The sequence below is a fragment of the Triticum aestivum genome, chromosome 1A (genome assembly GCF_018294505.1).
Source record: "Triticum aestivum cultivar Chinese Spring chromosome 1A, IWGSC CS RefSeq v2.1, whole genome shotgun sequence".
In the NCBI taxonomy this organism is placed as follows: Eukaryota; Viridiplantae; Streptophyta; class Magnoliopsida; order Poales; family Poaceae; genus Triticum; species Triticum aestivum.
In genome coordinates this window covers 119890502-119898026 of record NC_057794.1, presented here as the reverse complement: position 1 = coordinate 119898026, position 7525 = coordinate 119890502, and positions in this window count along the sequence as shown.

Below are 7525 nucleotides of genomic sequence, written 5' to 3'. Positions count from 1 at the left end.
ACCGCCAGTCCGCCGCCACCCCGGCCAGTCCTATAGGCCCCTCGCCCCCACCCTGAACCCTAAGATAGATAGTGGGGTACCTCTCCGGCGAGCCCTCGTCCCTGCTGCGGGTGGTTCTTCCTTAACTCTTGCGAGCCCCCCCACCCCCTGAAAATCGACTGACCCAAAAGTCGATTCAGTCGACTGAAGTGTAGCTAAATCAGAGCAGAGCAGCAACACGAGTGAGGGGGAGAGCAGCAGCAGTAGCGCGAGCGAGCGAGAGCCGGAGCAGCAGCAGATCCGGCTGGTATGGACGACGCCGCCGAAGGGGCCTCGCACTGGGGAAGAGCCGCCGTGGAGATGTCGCCCGCGGCGCCGGCTTCAAGGTAGCCGCTCCATGGGGGTGCGGGATGGAGCACCGTCGGCACCGAGAGGTCGAGCTAAGGAGAAGGTGCGATGCGATGAGTGTACAACCTCTTTGGTGGCGCTGAGTAGGCCTGGGCTTCGTCCGAGGAGTCAGTGAGGATGCTGCGGTTCCGGTGGAGCGGGTTAAGGCGGTGCTGTGGGGATAGAGCAGCCGAGATAGACGAGGCGATCATCGAAGCAGCTCCTTGAAGGTGGAGGATGGGGCGGCTGAACCGGCGGGACGACGAGATGGACGACGGATCCTCATCCGGGGAGGTGTACGAGGGACGTCAAGGTGTTGCGGTGGACGACGTCGTCGGGGAAGAGGCTCCGGCTAGGCCGCGGTGAGGTGGCGGACAGAGGAGGGTGGGGTTTCGCGGCTGGAGCAGAGAGGTTATGGCGGCCTAGGATTTCAAATGGCGAAAAGGAGGCGATGGGAGGGGGTGAACCATGACTTAGGGACATGCTTGTCCAAAATGTAGGGTGTGTTACAGAAGTACCCCCCCCACCGATTTGAACTAGCGGCCCTTTCGGCTCAGGGTTAGAAGGGGGATTTCACGTGTCAGGATTTGGCAGCTGGAGGGAGTTTTTGCGCGCGTTGTAATTTCGGGATAGCAAGGCGCGGGTTGTGAAGGCACCAGTTTTGGGAGCACGATATCTGAATTTTCAGGATATAACAAGGCACGGGTTGAATTTTAGGGACAAGCCTAACATTTAATATTGTACTTGTACGTACCAAATCAATTCGCACTTCCCTCAGCCAAAAAGAAAACGAAAAAAATAAAACTATTCACACCACACAAAGAGAGAGTCTTGCCCCGTTTTACTATAAAAATGCTATTTAAAGCTACTCATACCAACAATTTAGTGCAATTAAATGCTATTCGGTAGTATGAATCCATGTTATGTCCAATTAATTTTTTTCGCTTGCTGTATAATGCATATAACCTACTCATACCAACATTTTAGTGCATTCCAAATGTCTATACTACCACTGCAATTCAAACTGAATTTGAATTCGTTTATCTATCTCAATAAGAATCTACAATCATGATTGTTGCCAACTTCAACCATCATTCGTGTATTACCTTAATAACACACCACATGATTACTATAGAGATAGATATGAACCATGTGTACTATATGAACTCAAATTCTATTTTTTGAATACACTTGATGTTGATTCCAAATAATAGTACATTTGGTGTACTAACTATATATTCATAATCTAAACCATGTTCCATACATGTACACCGTGTTTATCACACATAGTATAGTGCCCCGCCCCCTACATAATGACAAGTATTTAGACCTGAGCTGTAAAAGCCACACATTAGCCCAAATTATGATCAATGTTTTATATGTTATACGAAGTACTAGCAAGATGCCCATGTGTTCCACAGAACATCAACATGATCAAGGGGAGGCCTAATTTGCAAATATGGAGAGGGGCGTGGGTATCTTTTTTCAAAATTGCCATAGTTTCTTTCCTATCTATCAGATATAAATCGGACGACCTATATTGTAGGATGGCACCATCATCAATAACTCCGGTTTCTTATAAGAGTAGAGATAAAATATATTATATGTAGTATAACATGTTCATAACCACACCATGTGTATCACCGTTATATATATATATTCACACATGCATTGGTTTGAAATACTATGATAAATTCTTCAAATATTCGAATTCGCTTTTTATAATGAAGTATGATCTCTATTCGTCTTTTACACCCACACAATCCTCTTATCTTTGTAGCTAGCTAGCGCTAACTTTCTCTCGTGCATGCAGACGCCTGCATCCCTATCACCCTCCCTCAGCATTCTCTAGCTCCATCATGCAAATTCATCTTTTCACTTTAGTTCGTTCACCCATGGTGTGTGTAGGCCCCCAACTCCTTCTTTACGGCACACATCGATCGATATGCCTCTCTATCCAGGTGTGCCTAGCACAAACACAAGCTTTCCCTCTTGTCTTATCACCGTCCATGCCTCACTCCCACCACTCTTTTCATCGATCTCATACTCGCACACTCCTTCCCCCTCGATATAGTATGACTCTCGCACCACCTCCAAGATGCATCCCTCTCTCTCTCTCTATCCTTCTCCCCGTGCCTCATTTGCTTCTAACACACACATGCATGTATACCGATCGATCTCCCAACATATACCTAGGCCAACTTTAACTATTCCCCCCCATCGATCGACGTACCTCACATGTTATGTCTCTCCTTTCTCTGATAAAGGACGATTGATCTTCCTATGTAGTTATGTCTGCTTACCACAGCCATATCTTCCCCCCCCTCATCATTCGTGCATGCCTCCTGACCCGTCTCTCACACGCATGTGCACAGACAGGCATCCATCCCCTCTCTTATTGATATTGCAGGCGTGCCCTCCGGTTGTCTAGCAAGCCTATCCCACCATTTGTTAGAAGCAACTCCACTACCACCCCTCCAACACTCTAGCTCCGTCTCTCTCCCAACCTTATTCCTCTCCTACACATATGCATGGATGCTGATCGATCTCCCTTAATACATGAGGTAGATCGATCTCCCTTAATACATGAGGTAGGCCTCTCTCCTCCTCCACACATATACCAGCCATTGTACCTCTATAGTTAATTAGGCCTCCCTCCCCCCACCACACACCGATAGTCGAGCGCTGTAGGTAGGTATCCATGCCACAGAGACAAACCGCACCTATCCCCTCTCTTGTTCTAGTAGGCCAGCCACTCTATATCTTTGACGTGGGCACACACAAATTCGATTGCACTCTCTATCGACCGCGCGCGCGCGCACACACACACACACACACATCATCCCGCTCTTCGATTCTATGGACACCTCAAGTCGATGATACCTCCACTCTCTGCTCGTGGATTGCCCCCTCTATATATATGTTATATCCAGGACTCTATTTCACACACATTGCATATGTTGCATTTTTTGATTGACCCCCCTCCCCTAAAAAAACTCTCATGAACCCACACACTATATCTCTTTACGTTTGTATCTCTCTCACACAACCCCATGTAGGTGGTGCACATATACAAGAAGAGAATAGGTGCACCATGCACACGTACTCACGCTTCGTGCCCAGCCACACCCGCGCGGGTACACGGTGGAGCTCATTTCTGTACGAAATGGCAGCCCACGTGCTAATTTGAACGTGTGTAGCGGTTGTTTACCTATGGAGGTCGTGTACCACGCGTGCATGAAACAAAGTTCGACTTGATGCGTTGGCGCCTTATTTTTAAATAAAGTTATATCGCTCAATGGCACGTACACAGAATATAAAATGATTTTTATGGAGAAAAAGGTAGTCCGCTCCACTATATACAATGGAGCCTCCCTGCCTGGTTTGTCTCTCTTCAGAGTATCTCACACAAGGCTGCGGTGGCCTCTCTTTCTCTCACCGTTGGTCACTGATTCGGCCGCACCCCGTCCGCCGGCGGAAAGGGAGGACGTGCATCATTTCTCCGTTTGACAGTGCCGAGGCAGCATGCCCCGATCTGCAGTATGCGCCGTTCTCTCTGACAAAGCTCCGGCGCGGTAGGGCCTACGCCACCTGCTCTCTATCGTAGTATGGGCAAATTCTGCTCGCTGCTACTCACCTAGTTACATCTCGATGACTTCCAGGTATCCCCTCCGGCCTTGCTCCACTGCTCGTCTTCCCACGTCGCTGCATGTGGATCTTCCATAGTTCTTTGCAAAAAACGTAGCTCGTCCAGCGTACTTTCCATATTGCAATCTCGTCCTCACAATATTTTAGACAAACACAACTGTGGTGTTATCTTCCCTTAGGACAAGGAATATGCTTCTTTTTTGTCGTCGCAACTGTCATCAACAATATTTGTCTTTTTACAAATTTCAAATGGGCATATTTTAGAGTGTAGATTCACTCATTTTGCTTCGTATGTGTACTCCCTCCGTTCCTAAATATTTGTCTTTCTAGAGATTTCAACAATTGACTACATACGGACCAAAATGAGTGGATCTACACTCTAAAATATGTCTATATACATCCATATGTAATAGTCCATTTGAATCTCTAAAAGGACAAATATTTGAGTAGTCACTCGTTGAAATCTCTAGAAAGACAAATACTCCAGAGTATATTTAAGAACCGAGGGGGTAGTGCATAGCCGCATGGGAGACTCAGACCGGTTGTTGCGCCGCATTAATAGTGAGTAATGAGCAATCAAATCATAAGCCCCACTGAGGGAGTCCTGGATTAGGGGGTGTTCGGATAGCCGAACTATACCTTCAGCCGGACTCCTGGACTATGAAGATACAAGATTGAAGACTCCGTCCCATGTCCGGAAGGGACTTTCCTTGGCGTGGAAGGCAAGCTTGGCGATATGGATGTTCAGATCTCCCACCATTGTAACCGACTCTATGTAACCCTAACCCTCTCCGGTGTCTATATAAACCGGGGGATTTTAGTCCGTAGGACAACATACACATCAACAATCATACCATAGGCTAGCTTCTAGGGTTTAGCCTCTCTGATCTCGTGGTAGATCTACTCTTGTACTACCCATATCATCAATATTAATCAAGCAGGACGTAGGGTTTTACCTCCATCGAGAGGGCCCGAACCTGGGTAAAACTTCGTGTCCCTTGCCTCCTGTTACCATCCGGCCTAGACGCACAGTTCGGGACCCCCTACCCGAGATCCGCCGGTTTTGACACCGACATTGGTGCTTTCATTGAGAGTTCCTCTGTGCCGTCGCCGTCAGGCCCGATGGCTCCTACGATCATCAATGGCGATGCAGTCTAGGGTGAGACCGTCCTCCCCGGACAGATATTCGTCTTTGGCGGCTTCGCACTGCGGGCCAATTCACTTGGCCATCTAGAGCAGATCGAAAGCTACGCCCCTGGCCGTCAGGTCAGATTCGGAAATTTAAACTACACGGCTGACATCCGCGGGGACTTGATCTTCGGCGGATTCGAACCACCGCCAAGCGCGCCGCACTGTCACGACGAGCATGATCTAGCTCTGCCGCCGAACAGTGCCCTGGAGGCTGCACCCGCATCGGCTCCGACCCTTAGTTCGGAGCCAACCGCGCCGATCGAGGATGGGCGGTTGGACGCTACCTCAGGGGCTGTGATCCCAACAGCGGTTGAGCCAAACACCAGCCCCGTACTCTGCGAGACTCGTGACTCCATGGAGCCGGATTCTTCTCCGGACTCCGAACCCTCCGCGCCCCTGCCGATCGAATCCGATTGGGCGCCGATCATGGAGTTCACGGCCGCGGACGTCTTTCAGCACTCGCCTTTCGGCGATATCCTGAAGTCACTGAAGTCTCTCTCTTTATCAGGAGAGCCCTGGCCGGACTACGGTCAGCAAGGTTAGGGTACGGACGATGAAGAAATTCAAAACCCACCCACCACCCACTTTGTAGCCACTGTCGACGACTTAACCGACATGCTCGACTTCGACTCCGAAGACATCGACGGTATGGACGCCGATGAAGGAGATGATGAAGAACCAGCGCCTACTAGGCCCTGGAAAGCCACCTCGTCATATGACATATACATGGTGGACACCCCAAAAGAGGGAGAGGGCGATGGAACAGCGGAGGATGACCCCTCCAAGAAACAGCCCAAGCGCCGGCGTCAGCGGCGCCGCTCAAAATCCCGCCAACACAAAAACGGTGATTCCAGCACGGGAGATAATAATACTCCGGAGAGTGCCGAAGAAAACCCCCTCCAGCAAGGTTTAGCACAGGAGGATGGAGAAACCAGCCCTCATGAGAGAGCGGCAGACAGAGAGGTCGAGGACGATAATTATATGCCTCCCTCCGAAGACGAGGCAAGCCTCGACGACGACGAATTCGTCGTGCCAGAGGATCCCGTTGAGCAAAAGCGTTTCCAACGCAGGCTTATGGCCACGGCAAGAAGCCTCAAGAAAAAACAGCAACAGCTCCGAGCTGATCAAGATTTGCTGGTTGACAGATGGACCGAAGTCCTTGCGGCCGAAGAGCATAAACTCGAACGCCCCTCCAAGAGTTACCCAAAGCGCAGGTTGCTACCCCAATTAGAGGAGGAAGCACTTGATGCGGCCGAACGGCCACCTCGTGGCCGCGACAGAGAGGCCTCCCGGCCCTCCACTCAAGCCGCACCCCGTACCAAGGCACGGGAATATGCGCCGGACTTACGAGACATGTTGGAGGACAAGGCAAGGCAAACACGATCGATCTACGGATCGCGTGGGCACCCCACGGCTCGAGACGGTAACCGTCACGCCGGCCACAAATTCGGCAGGGCCGAACACAGTAGACAAAACTCATTGGAGCTACGTCATGATATCGCCCAGTACAGAGGCGCCGCACACCCACTGTGCTTTACAGACGAAATAATGGATCATCAAATCCCCGAGGGTTTCAAACCCGTAAACATCGAATCATATGATGGCACAACAGACCCTGCGGTATGGATCGAGGATTATCTCCTTCATATCCACATGGCCCGCGGCGACGATTTTCACGCCATCAAATACCTCCCACTCAAGCTTAAAGGACCAGCTCGGCATTGGCTCAACAGCTTGCCAACAGGATCAATCAGTTGTTGGGAGGACCTGGAAGCCGCATTCCTCGACAATTTCCAGGGCACTTATGTGCGACCCCCAGACGCCGATGACCTAAGTCACGTAATTCAGCAGCCAGAGGAATCGGCCAGGCAATTCTGGACACGGTTCCTAACAAAGAAAAATCAAATAGTCGACTGTCCGGACGCTGAGGCCCTAGCAGCCTTCAAGCACAATATCCGTGACGAGTGGCTGGCCCGGCACCTTGGACAGGAAAAGCCGAAATCTATGGCAGCACTCACGACACTCATGACCCGCTTTTGCGCGGGAGAAGACAGCTGGCTTGCTCGTAGCAACAATATGACCAAGAACCCTGGTAGTTCGGACACCAGGGACATTAGTGGCAGGTCGCGTCGCAACAAGCAGAAGCGCCGCATTAACGGCGACAATGCTGAGGATACGGCAGTTAATGCCGGATTCAGAGGCTCTAAATCCGGTCAGCGGAAAAAGCCATTCAAAAGGAATCCTAGGGGCCCGTCCAGCTTGGACCGAATACTCGACCGCTTGTGCCAAATACATGGCACCCCCGAAAAGCCGGCCAATC